At 40.1% G+C, this 12662-nt stretch overlaps 1 long non-coding RNA gene across 1 annotated transcript in view; it reads left to right on the forward strand.

Annotated features, from left to right (window-relative positions):
* Positions 1-3757: 3757 nt before the first annotated feature.
* The window catches only part of LOC311270513, an 87261-nt gene continuing 78356 nt past the window's right edge, over positions 3758-12662 (forward strand). Inside the window, exons 1-3 of the long non-coding RNA XR_014624269.1 lie at positions 3758-3892; positions 4028-4066; positions 5116-5234. This is a non-coding gene — a long non-coding RNA (uncharacterized lncRNA). The remainder of the gene's footprint in view (positions 3893-4027; positions 4067-5115; positions 5235-12662) is intronic.

Raw genomic sequence — 12662 nt, forward strand, 5'->3', positions numbered from 1 at the left:
AAGCTTCTCACTGATTGCCTTCCTTCTTTCCCTTTCCCTCATGTTACAGGCTTTACCAACAACTTTGACTAGTCTGTATTGGTAGTTAGCCACTTGTTCAAGGACCTTGCAGAGCTCTTAATACTTCCATTGTACATACTGTATAGTCACTTTGTATTATCACTTCACCTCCTTTGACTTTTTGCACCTGTTGTTGTGCTGTAAAATGTTTGAAAGTGTGATTCCTGGGGATTTATTCTGTCTGAGGTTCAGTCAAAACTCGAGTTCAGTTAGAAAGAATCTAAAAAGTGGGATAAAAGTGTAAAACTGAAGGAAAGTATTCACCACCCATTTGTCATTTGAGTGAAACTGACATTGGCAAACTGTGTTTTAATCAAGCTTTTTAATAGTTTTTCTTTCTCAGACCTTTTCGTAGCTATAGTTAATTTCTCTTTGCTAGCAAAGCAAATTGATTTGTGGCAGTGGTGTTTCAGTGTAGCTCATATTGTGCAGCATAGAGTAATACTCATACACTGTTAACCAGTGATGTACACTTAGGTCTACAATGTGCCCTAAAGCCCAATTGCTTTGCCTGAATGATGAAATAACAAAAGATAAGGTCTTTAAAAAAATGTTGAATTCATTTGGACCCTGAGGTTATTTAGTTCAAATGAAAAATGAGGGGTGAGTAGTTCAAATTAATTAATTTTGCCTGTCATTTTTCCTTTTAGCTTGATTGCTACATTTGCTTTATGTTTTGATATAATTTGGTGCTTTGCTAGATGTCAAGCTAAAACACAAATCTAAATGAAAAGCATTTTCAAATCATTTTCTCGCAGCGCGGTGTAAAGGGGTACATTGCAAGAAAAAAGCCCTGCATCATTATTACACTTCTTCCTCGCCACTTTGCATAATATTTGTCATCCAATTAATGCCAGTGCTTGAATATGCAAAGCACACAAAATGCTTCGAGGCAAAATTTCGTATAAAATTTGGCCATGGCCTGTGTCATAATTTCAGTCTATATGGTTGTTTTGCACATGCATTAAAATGTATTTTAAGTGTCGTAGGTGAATGTCCGCCCGTTTCCGAAAAAGAGTGCGAACATACAGGGATTTCTTTTCCCATGTTGATGAAGCATGCATTGAACCATTTGATGAAGATGACATAAAGCTCGAGTCGGATCTCAACAATCCTCCTCTGGCAGTCGTTAAAGTCTTCTCCTGATAATATGATGCTGCTTGCCATAGGCCACATACAGCTGCCAGACACTAAGACTTAAGCTCCCGCTAAATCCCCTGACGGTGCTTGTAATGTGGCACACAGTTTTGAAGGAAATGATGACTGTGTTTATAAAAGATCTCGCCAGTTAGCAAAGCTTCATTGAGTTTACAGAATTGTATGGAGGCTGGTGTACAGAGGCCAAAACAATTAAACATAATGTGAGTTGAGTTTGGTGCCCCGACATGTTGGTCTACTTCCGGAGGTGGTCGGTGCACATGCCTTGTAATGAAACAATGGATTGGTTCAGATTCTTGTCATTTCTGCATGTCAATCACACGTTTTGATAATGTAACACTTTATATTATTGCCAAATTATATGGCGTTTTCCAGATCCACTCATCACACGACCTCATTGTAATGTATTCAACTCAGAATTGTACAGAGTGTAAGTTGATTAACAAACGTCCTTTTCTTCAAAGAAGGCAGACAAGTTTCTTTTGTTTAATATTTTACACCTAATAGACAATATGCAAGACTTTCATACCTGGATGTTTGGGGACAAGAATGTATGGGTTTTTCTAATAGGGTCTAGAAGATGTATGTGTAATGATAACAGGATAACGCTGTTAATGGTGACTACATGTTAAGTGCCAACACAAGCACTAATTCAGTTTGGTGATGCATTTCTTCATATTCACACATTCTCATACAGTTTCAAATATTAGCCTTTAGATTTCTTCACCACCATCATTATAATCAAATCTAATCTTCTACTGGATGTAGTTTGAAAGGCACAAGAAGATTGTATTGTCCTTTTCAATAAACTCACTCTAAATGAAATCTGCTTTTGTAGTTTATTTTTCTTTGTTTGAGGATATTTTCACCGCAAAGTCACGTCACATTTTGCAGCAGATCTGCTTAATCCAACACTAGGTGTGTAAATCTGATGCAAATCTTCCATAAAGTGGATTTCTATTCAGCTGTTCCTTTCGTTCAACACCTGTCCAACCGTTCCTACGGATCAATTAAAAGCCACTCTCAATTAACTCTGATCTCGCTAGCAGTTAAACCACGATTAGCGTTTTAAATTGGGCTGATTTGTGTCAAGCTTTTGTTTTCCCTCTTGCTCAGAGCGGCTCTTCCTTTTGTCCTGAAGAAATTCCCATGCCTTCCTGGGCGAAAGAGAGAAGTGGCATCATTTGACAACCGAGTAGCGAGATTGCTTGTTAAACCTCCACTCTAATTTGCCTATGTGTGCGACAGGACTGTGTGAAACCTTTTGGGACAAGAAACACTTGTCTTGTTTACCCGCCGACGCTTTTGTGGGTCGGCGTGCTTCCCTGTCACCCCGCCGCATAGCAGGTTAAAACACGACCTCTCCCCTGTCGCCTCAATCTAGTAGTCCCTGAAGAGGTGCACCTCAACACCGCAGCAGCTGCCACGGCACCGCGTCACATCTGACAATGATGAGAGGCAAAGCGGTGGTAACCACGGACACCAGGAAAATACAGAGTAAACATAACTTCTATGATGAAACACTCTTTGAGTGCTACAGGTGGCTGAAATGGTGACAGAACCACCTGTGCTGATTGAATAATTACTGAATGATTAGGTTACAGTTTGCTGAGGCTAAATTTAAGAGTCGGTAACATTTAGATGCAGCCATGCTTATAAAGTTAATTTCAAGATGATCCTGCCTGGCGATAGAATTGGCAGCATGCGTCATGATTAATTTTTTATCTCCCTGTGTTAACTTATAGTCTGCCTGCGAGACACTGAACACAAATAAGTGTGTAATTGGGCTTTATGTAGGTGTCACCTGTTGTATTCATAAGCTAATTGGCATACTCATTGTCATCCTTACACATTCATCAACAGATTGGATTTCAGAGAAACCAGCTTTTGTGCGGCGGTGGCACGTGTCATCTGAGTGCCTCCTAGATTAAAGCCCATTAGTTCATTGTGCATTATATCATATTGCTGTAATTTGAGGAAATATCCAACAAACGTGTTATGTAAGATTCTGCGGGTGCAGGAGAGCCCAAGCGTGCCAGACACGGGCCACCCACAGGTCACCTGCACTCCCCTTTAAATATGGATGGGCGTCATAGCAGGGATCAGTGTCACCCCGCACGCGTCTGTGAATAGAAGTGCCTCAGGCAATCATGGAGAAACTTATATGAGGAGAAATTCAGCAGATGGATGAGGTGTTTTTAGGGGAAAAAGCAGACCTATTTGGGCAGCTGGCCTGAACTTGTTGGATGATCGGAGGCCAGATGTCAAGGTTAACCCCTCACACTCCCCAGAGTATCACACCCCGCCCACTCTTTGTTGGATGGTTAACTCATCTGAATAGGTGCTTGAGATAAATCAGGTGTCAAAGGTGCTGCAGATCCCGGTGTTGTGCATTGTATTGATGGTATTGTCTTCCTCTGATAGCTGCCACGCGTCTGGGATCAGGTGAACAAAGACAGATGACAACTAGAGGATCTGTCAACACAGAACAGCAAATAAGGGAGAAGAATACTGACTAGATCTCACGTTGCTACAAAAAGGATGTACAGTCAATTATAGTCAATAATCACATACATTTTATCTTATAACTTGACAAAAGTTCAATTTAAGTGGAATAAACAGCATGACAGGAGTCTAGTAGGTCTAGTAGGCTAGAAAATGGACACTAATACAGGTATAGTCTTCTCCTTCTTTGAATTTGAGTTTGTATTTGTTTATAACAGTGAGTTATAGTAGTGACACACGAGTTTGGGTTATTTTTGACAAGTCTTTACAAAGTCAGCTATTGAAGTATTTTGTATCCTGTTAGCTACCACACATGGAAAAGCACTCCATACCTACAAAGCAGGTAAGTTATAGACACTAATACTAATATTACTGTCCAAAATAACAAGCAACATTTACATTAAAACTATAATGTCAGGTGGTTTTATTAAGGTCGCTAATGCTAGCTAGCTGCCATCGAGCCGTTAGCTTCTGTTGGATTGTTTTTGTGTTAGCTAGCATAGTTGTCGCTAGCGCGCTAGCGAGACTAGTAAGCTAATTTTGCCATCAAGTTTATTGGCTAAAAACTAAGTATAATTCACTAAGTGTAGTTAACAAAATATCAGTAATGTCGTGAATGAAACATTTTTAATATAGCCTGATAACGCCACATAACGTTAGCCAACAGAGGCATCGTGAACCAGGACTTGTCCATATTCTCTCCATGTTTTATCGCTTGAAGGTCAGATGAAAACTCAATGTTTATCATAAAGGACTGTTTTGGGGGACTGGTCAAGCTCATAGGACCAGCGTGTCTTCAGGAGGCTGGTCACGTGAGATTGGCCTCATTATCACTGTCTGAGCAGCACGTGCCTGAGACTTATCACCTAGAAGCTGGGAAACTTGAGCTGTCAGCAGTCGTCAGCTTTGCATTCAGTCATTTCTAGACTGTAATTGGCACCACAAAGAAGCTGAAGAGGGATCACGACTGTGAACACAGTGTGTAACAATAACTGATTATCTTATTTTGGTATTATCAATAATAAAGAATAACATATAATTATGATTAAGTAGAAGATTGCTACTACACTGCCATGTTGATAATGGATCAGGATTTGTATTTTTTCTGCAGAAGGAAGTTACAATTTCACCAAATCTAAAAATACATCAGTCAGCGTGTGTATTGTTATTGCTGTGGGTTACTGTATTATGTTAAGTTCACTTTTTAAATGTGATTTGTGATCGTCACAGCAGGATAACACAGCAGCAGGCGGGCCGCTCACTGCTAACGTCGAGCACAGTTGTAGTTTGCAGTGGATAGATCACATTAGAAGTTCGTTGCAATAGCTCTGTAAAGCCATGCTAAAACTAGAGTAATACAATCAATCAATCAGTCATCTCCTGACTTCACAGCACAGGAGAGCTCTGCTGGAATGCTGCTAAGCTGCAGATGTACCAGCCAAATTACTCCAGAGGGGAATTACCAGGCCATAAATCCAGACGTCAGGAGGATGGCTGTAGCCTATTTCACGGTAAAAAATCCATGCAACTTGTTTCCATTACCTTCATAGAGAATGTCTCACTGTGCAGGGCCCAAACTTATCACTGACAACAGATCTTAACACGTTTGCATCCAAACACGGCCTCAAACCACTGGGACTTTAAACGAAACATCATGAGAATCTGCTCTCGTCATTCACCGTGTCCTGACAGGTCCTTTAAAATGAATGATCTGTGACATGACGAACTGTGAGAGCAACTAATAATTATCTCCTGCTCATTCAAAATCTTCTGTAAATCTGAGGCATGCTGCAGCCTGCAGGTTTTACCTTTCTGTAGATATAAGCACGAGTAATCATTAAGAGATGTAACACGCTCATTCAGACTAAACATTTTCATTCTCGAGTGTTGCCGGCGTTTGAAGAAGCGTCATCATTACATGTTTGTTATCAGATCTAATGGCTTTAGTAAAAAACACAGGATCCTTTCACCTTTTTTATTTGTGCAGTTCTCATGTAAGTAGAAGGCAAACAACAGACATACTGGCTAGTCAACACGACACAGTTACCACTGGCATCAGATCATTGGCAGGTACTGGGCTTCATTATTGCTAATTAAGATGTATAAATATGCTGTCTGGCACTTGACTTGTCGTTTGCAATGGGCCATTTTTTTCCATCAAACTCAAAAAGTGCCAAGGTAGACAAGGTGAGGGCACGGGTGCTTGTAGTGATGCTGCAGTGTGTACTCTGTGGGCACAATTCAGCTCAGCTGGCATACATCTGACTGACGCCTTCGGATGCCAGCAGCTAAACAAGCCCAGGTTTGAGGGGAGCGTGTTGTATATTGGGCTGAGCTCAGCAAAGTCTGCCAATGTCTTTGAGTGTCTGGCTTCGTGGTCTCTCATACAGAGCTCCTTGTTGAGCTACACTCTGTGGTCGTCTTACAGATGATGGCAATGGACAGTTTACAGTAGGAAGCGCGGCCAGCAGGATGTGACATCACTGCGCGCTGTGCTAATAGAAAGTATTAACCTGTTACGTTGGTGAACCAGGATTCAGTCCACTTGTTGTTTTTGGGCTGAGTTAGACATTTCAGAGAATTAACATTAGTTTTTCCTGCCACCACTGTCAGTTTAGTTGGATGTCAGCAGTCACATGTCATCTCAATATTTTGACAATAAACAACTGATTTAATTTTTTAAATTTGAACTGGAAAACCAAAAATATATATAACAGGGCTTTGTTTGATTGAACTGTGCTAAACCACTTTGTACGACCCTGATTCACAAAGAGTTGTGACGCTGTGTAAAACATAAATTAAACACAATACGATCATTTGATGATTCTATTTGACATAATGCTCAATTGAAAACAGGACAAAGACAATGTATTTGATGTTTTCATTGATTTTTGTAAATATGTTCTCATTCTGAATTTGAGTTGGGACAGGCGCAACAAAAAAAGTCTCAAAAACACCTGTTAAGATTCCACAGGTGAACAGGCTCATTGGTAACAGGTGACAGTATTATGATTGGGAGTGAAAGCGACGTCCTTGAAAGGAACAAGTCTCCCATCCTGACGGGTCGGTGAAGAGCAAGAGAAATTAAATAACCTCAGGAGAAACTTTGCTTTTCACTTTTGTTGTGTTCGCCATGTTAATTTTGATTAGATTTCCCAATTTTTTATTTTTCTGTGAGAGGCGAAATGTCCACGTCCATCGTCTCAGTATGACTGAGGTCAAGGCAAACGTTTGGCATCTCGGAACGTGATTGAGATCTTGGGATTGCATTTGATATGTCGAGTCAGTTTTATTTGTATAGCACATTTTATACACAGGTAAACTCAATGTGTAACCACATTTCTCATATTAGATCTACTTTAATATGTGTGCTTTCTTAGTTTTGACTGTTATAGACAGTGCTGGGACAAAACAAACATAAGCCTCAATGAGATTATGATTTCAATTCTTTTGTCTGTTGTATGCAACTAATTGAGAAGAACTCCTGCGTTAACAAAACATCTCTCTGGCTTTGTTGCACTTCAAGTAGCCTCACCATCACTGATACTGTCAGTGCCTCTCTCGTTCTTACCCTTTATTTTGCAGTTGCATCCTACTTTGAAAATCTGTTATTACCAGGCAGCTCCCAGGTGTGAATGTAAACATGTCCAACCTTTCTTCATTGTGCAGATACCACAGGAGGCATCTTACTGCAAACACCATGTGGTCTTACAGCTTGTCTGCTTACATGAAATGAAAGAAAATAGATGTTTTGTCCTCCCACTACTCACAGAAGACTAATCATAATTTCTATACTAGTTTTCAGTTTGCTACCTCCATTTTGCAATAGCCAGTGGGTGATAAGATGTATGCTATGGGTCACTGGTATAATCAATGATTTGTATCGTCATGTATTTTGTAATTCTCCAGCTGCACTCACATGTTCTGTAATTACACACATAATGTATTTCTGCCCAATAATTTAGATTCTGGCTGGCGTGTGAATCCTAACTAATGTGACAAGCACATTACTGCAAATGAGGGTCACAGAACAAAGCCTGTTATTCCTCTGCGGTGACTAATTAAGAAAAAGAACAATTAGCCAAATGACCAATTAATAACAATCCTCTAATCTACAAAAAGTGATCGGCAGGAAAGATCTATTGGCGTTTCTTCGCTGTGAAAAGAGAATCTCCATGGGCGTTCTGCACCAGACGAGATTTAAAAGGTCTTTAATCTAATTAATCTGCGATAAATAATGGTTTATGCTATTACAAAATTGCTCATAGAGAGGATTACAATACCATAAAATACAAAGTAATAAGTTTTACTGAAAGGAATTGAAATATCTTTCTCTTGCCTTATTCCCTCTCTGTCTCTGTCTCTTTTTCTCCTTTTTTCTTGTGATGCACAGTAACTGTGAGTCATCTACAGTCCCATCAGCACAATTCCTGGTTATAACTATTTGCTATGTGAACAGACATACAGCAGTTTCACTTCCTTTAACATGTATTTCAAATTAATTATTCACATATGAGTTATATATGAAAAAGACATATAAATAACTACCACTGGCAAATGTTTCAAGATGTCTCAGTAATCTATATGGGGGTGAGGGAAAATCAATTCTTAGTAGAGATACACTAATTACAATTTTCTTGGCTGATCCCAATTTGGGATTTTTTTAAAAGTCTGACCCTTCTTTCTTTCTAAAAACTATAATTCACAGCATACACAAACATTTTTGTATCCTTTTTTAATGTAAATTCAGTTTGTATGTTGGTAATAAAACACTGATCGTTAAATAACATACAAAAAGATTTTGTTTTACAATTTAATGGCCTGTTACTGAAATGTCTAAGGCAGGGCAAGTTGATTTATACAGTACCATTCAGATACAAGTCATTTCAAAGTGCTTTACAGAGACATAGAAATGCATTTAAAAGACAACAAAAACAAGGAAATAGGTTGTACAGGTAAGTTACAGATTAAAAAGAAGTTATGAATCTACTTGTGTGCTCCCTTGTATTTATCCTGTGTATACTGGTTTATTCGGGTCTCAAAGTTCCTTCCTCAAAGTAAATGTGTAATTCATAACCCTCGGCTACAATGTTTTACTTCTCCAAAAGAAAACAGGTGCCACAGATCACAACACGTCATGTCAACTTGAGTAACATCCCTCTCTGCTCCGCTGTGTGTTTGTCTGGACTCCGCTCCCATAGTGAAACACACAGACAGCAGAGGACCAGAGAAAGGCCCGAGAATAGACTGTAAATGACAGAAAAATGCAGTGAAGACTCTTAACACTGACCTGAAAATAGACAAGTAGACATATTTTGGGTAAATAACATAAAACATTTCGTTTCTTTGCCTCAGTTCAGGCTGGTAGGCCTGTCGGGAGGCGGGCAACAAGTGCGTAAATGTGTAATGTGATATATCTGACACTGATTGGCTGGTCATGCTGAAAACTGGCCGATCCCCATTCTTGTCTGATTGATCGGTGCATCTCTAATTGTTAGATACGTTGCTATTCTCTCTAAAAATGTTGTGATGATGCAGAAAAATCAATAATCGGAAATTTAAAACCCAATTCTTGAAATTATGATTACATGCAGCAGTTTGCATCGCAGCCCTATGGATTATTGGACTGGTGAATAAAATAGTTCAGACTGTGTATGCACTTGCTCGCCACCAGCCTACAAAGTTTAACTCAATCGTATATGAACCTTATGTTACAGAAAACAAACATGCCAGACTTGAGTTATTTCACTGCAAAGCACTTCTCCAAACATCTCAGAGTGTGTGACCAACACTGTGCTCTTGGCCATATGGACTACCATCATTAGGACTTTGCATGTTCTTTTTCCAGCCTCCCAATATTATGAAATGTCTCCACTGTTTTCAAAGTGTCACGTAGCTGCATGAGGACCTATCAAGCCTTGGCTGAGTGAGAAGCTTGCTAGCCTCTACGGGCTTCTTTGTAGGGGAGTAAAATGCCTGCAATTTGCAAGTGAGATGAGTTGTCAAGTTTTGAGACATGCAGGTGGCTCAATTTGTCTCCTTGTTTTGATATAGCCCAGGCAGGGAGTATTGGCAAAGTATTGGTAAAGCTCTGCAAGTCTTCGTGAGTCCAGGGAGTGCTGCAATTAATTATGTCGCCCGAGTTTTGACACACGTAACATTATGCTGTCACTCCCTCAGAGGGATGACGTTGATGTCTTTATCCCTTGAATGTAATCGCTGGCTGTCTGTTACTCTTTCTGCCAATAACAAGAAAGAAAGATGGCTGGGTACGTTTGATAAAACTCAGATCAGGTATCCAGAACAGACAGTTTGATACATCGTAGACTTCCCTTAACTTGCAAGTGATAAATCCACTTGAGGGTTGTTATGTCTGTGGAAAGACAACAAATGAGACATAACAGTAATAATCCATGACATTTTCATATAAATAAATGTCCGTTTTGTTGCCGTCTGACTGCTTTACCACAATCTTGAGTCAGCTGCAGTCTAATTTTTTTGCTAAGAAAATCTAATGGCACAAAAGGAAGTTTTAGTAAGTAGCAGTTTCTTTGAGATACATAGAAACATGCTTGAGTAGTGAGCACGAGCAAAGGAAGTCTAAATAAGCATTTCATAAGTGATCTCTTGAAAAAACAATAATCTTATAGTTTCCCACGCGAACAACTCAAATATTGTTCCGAAGTTGATGAGGATATGTTTTGTTTGCATTATTATCGTGACAGATATTCGGAAGAATCCTTTTTTTTTTTTTTGCGTCTGTATTTGACGTGACTAGCGAGGACGAGGAGATGGGTGGCGAGGAGACGGCAGTCGTCGAGAAGTTGTTAGGCTAGGTGGTGGTTCGTCTGGGGGTACGAGTTTGGAACATGCAGTCCCCTCTCCTCGAGCGGTGAACCAGAACCAAGTGGAGTGAGGCTGGCGGGCCACAAGAGCACCATTGTTCTTCACATTAATCAAACTGAGGAAGGGCAGGTAGCATTTCCCGAGCCCACCCCACATGCACACCCTGCCAACCTCCATGAATGGACTGCTTTTTTAGCTGGCAGCGATTGGCCATCGGAGCTCAGAGAGGATGTGTGTCTGTTTAATTAGTGTGATGAGCTCAGCGGAGTTTATGTGCAGTGTCGGACACCAGGTATTAACCCCTCGAGTTTGACCCTGCGAGGGGGGCGGCCGACCTCAATCTTGACATCTCTTTCTTTCCACTGTTCTCGCTTTCCTTCTCTTCATTAGAAAAAGACAGATTAGACAGGCGAAAGCAGACTGGAAGAAGGGGAGACTGAACTCAGCCTCAGCCTGCGTTTTTTTAACCAGCCCCTCGCCCTCAGATGAAGAGAATAATTACTGCTATGATACTTCTAATGATGCTGTCATTAGGATGCAGAGTTGTGGTCTGCTTTAGTGCTAAAAGCTGCTTCCTCCCTGATCTGAACACATGGAGCTTCCCAGAGTTTAAAAAGCTTTTCACTCTCACAGTATCATATGTACAGATACAGACATATGTTTGGCTTTGTGATTTCCTGATGTGTTGAAATGCCATAGGATCTGTTGTCAGTGTGCCTTAAATTCATCCCAGAGTTATTAAAACAAACCCCCAAAACAAAGGAATAATCTAGATAGTGAAAGACACATTCAAAACCATAATTAGAACTGTGGTCTCTTCCACTTTGTACCATAAACAGCCATATAAATGACACGTACCGTAGATCATTCACTGGCAGCTGCCTTACATACGCTTCGGATGAGAAAGTGCAACGTGTTAACATCACCCAGGGGCACTGTTTTCTAATTCATTTAACCACAGCAGTGTTTTCCTAACAGCTTCAGCTGGCAATTAAAAACCATGAAAAGATACGAAAACATTCTTACCATGCCAGACGCACTTTCCACAAAGGTAAAACAACCACTTCAGGCACAATCAAAGCTTAGGATATCATCCTTTATCCGATTATGCACTTTATTAGTTCAGTGGAACAAACACAAGCACTTGAGGGGCATCTACTTTAGGATTATAATGCCTCTTTTGCACACAGATGGTTAGTTTATGCAAGAGCAATTAATTAGTGAAACGGTTTTGTGTCTTTCTAATATTCTGGGTCGCAGAGAAAGTGACGTGCCAAAATGGTCAATGCAGGAGCACAAGTCCATGGGTTAAAGGGCACTTGGAGGGCACTTCCACTGATGAGTTATGGTAATGATTTAGAAAACTAGTTTGGATTAATTCAATAAATGGTTAATTTGTTAAACCGTCTGGCAATCATTTGAAAGCGTTTAGCTCATGTGGCCCAGTCCAGCTAGGGATTTTTATGGGATTACAGCGTAAGGACATCCTATAAGCACATTATGCAAGCAAGTGCAATACATGCCAGAGTGAAAGGTAAAGAAATAAGTTATTTTTATCAGAAAATTCTCGGAATCCATATTAAAATTCCCTTTAAATAATTAAATCTTTTCGTTTGATAAACATAGACGTTTCACTTAATTTTTATTCTGCCAGAACAAGCAAAAACTGAATCCCGGTTTTCTTTTAAAGAGTGATTCAGGCTCGGGGTTGTATTTATTAATATCACCCTTGCTACTAAGGGAGTGAGGAACAAAGAACTGGAGTCACAGCATGTCAGCTCTCTAAAAGGCAGTGTTTGCTGCACCCCCTCTGAAAACACTTTATTAATTGGATTTAGATATTTGCAAAATGATCTATTTAATGGGATTACCACTCGTATAATGATCTTATTTATGAGGGAAGCAATCCAAGCTTTGGGGCGGGCTGATAATGCATTTCCAGCTCTTTGGCAGTTAATGTTGTGTTACAAGGGGAGATAAAGTTGAAGTCCCATTGTAAATGAATAGGTAAGTTAGCCCGGTGAAATGGAGCTGGTATGGTGGCAGGTCAGACGGGCTTGAGTGGCCGCACTCGCATTCCAGAGGCCTGTCTG

The sequence above is a fragment of the Pagrus pagrus genome, assembly GCF_965226575.1.
Source record: "Pagrus pagrus genome assembly, chromosome: 15".
In the NCBI taxonomy this organism is placed as follows: domain Eukaryota; kingdom Metazoa; phylum Chordata; class Actinopteri; order Spariformes; family Sparidae; genus Pagrus; species Pagrus pagrus.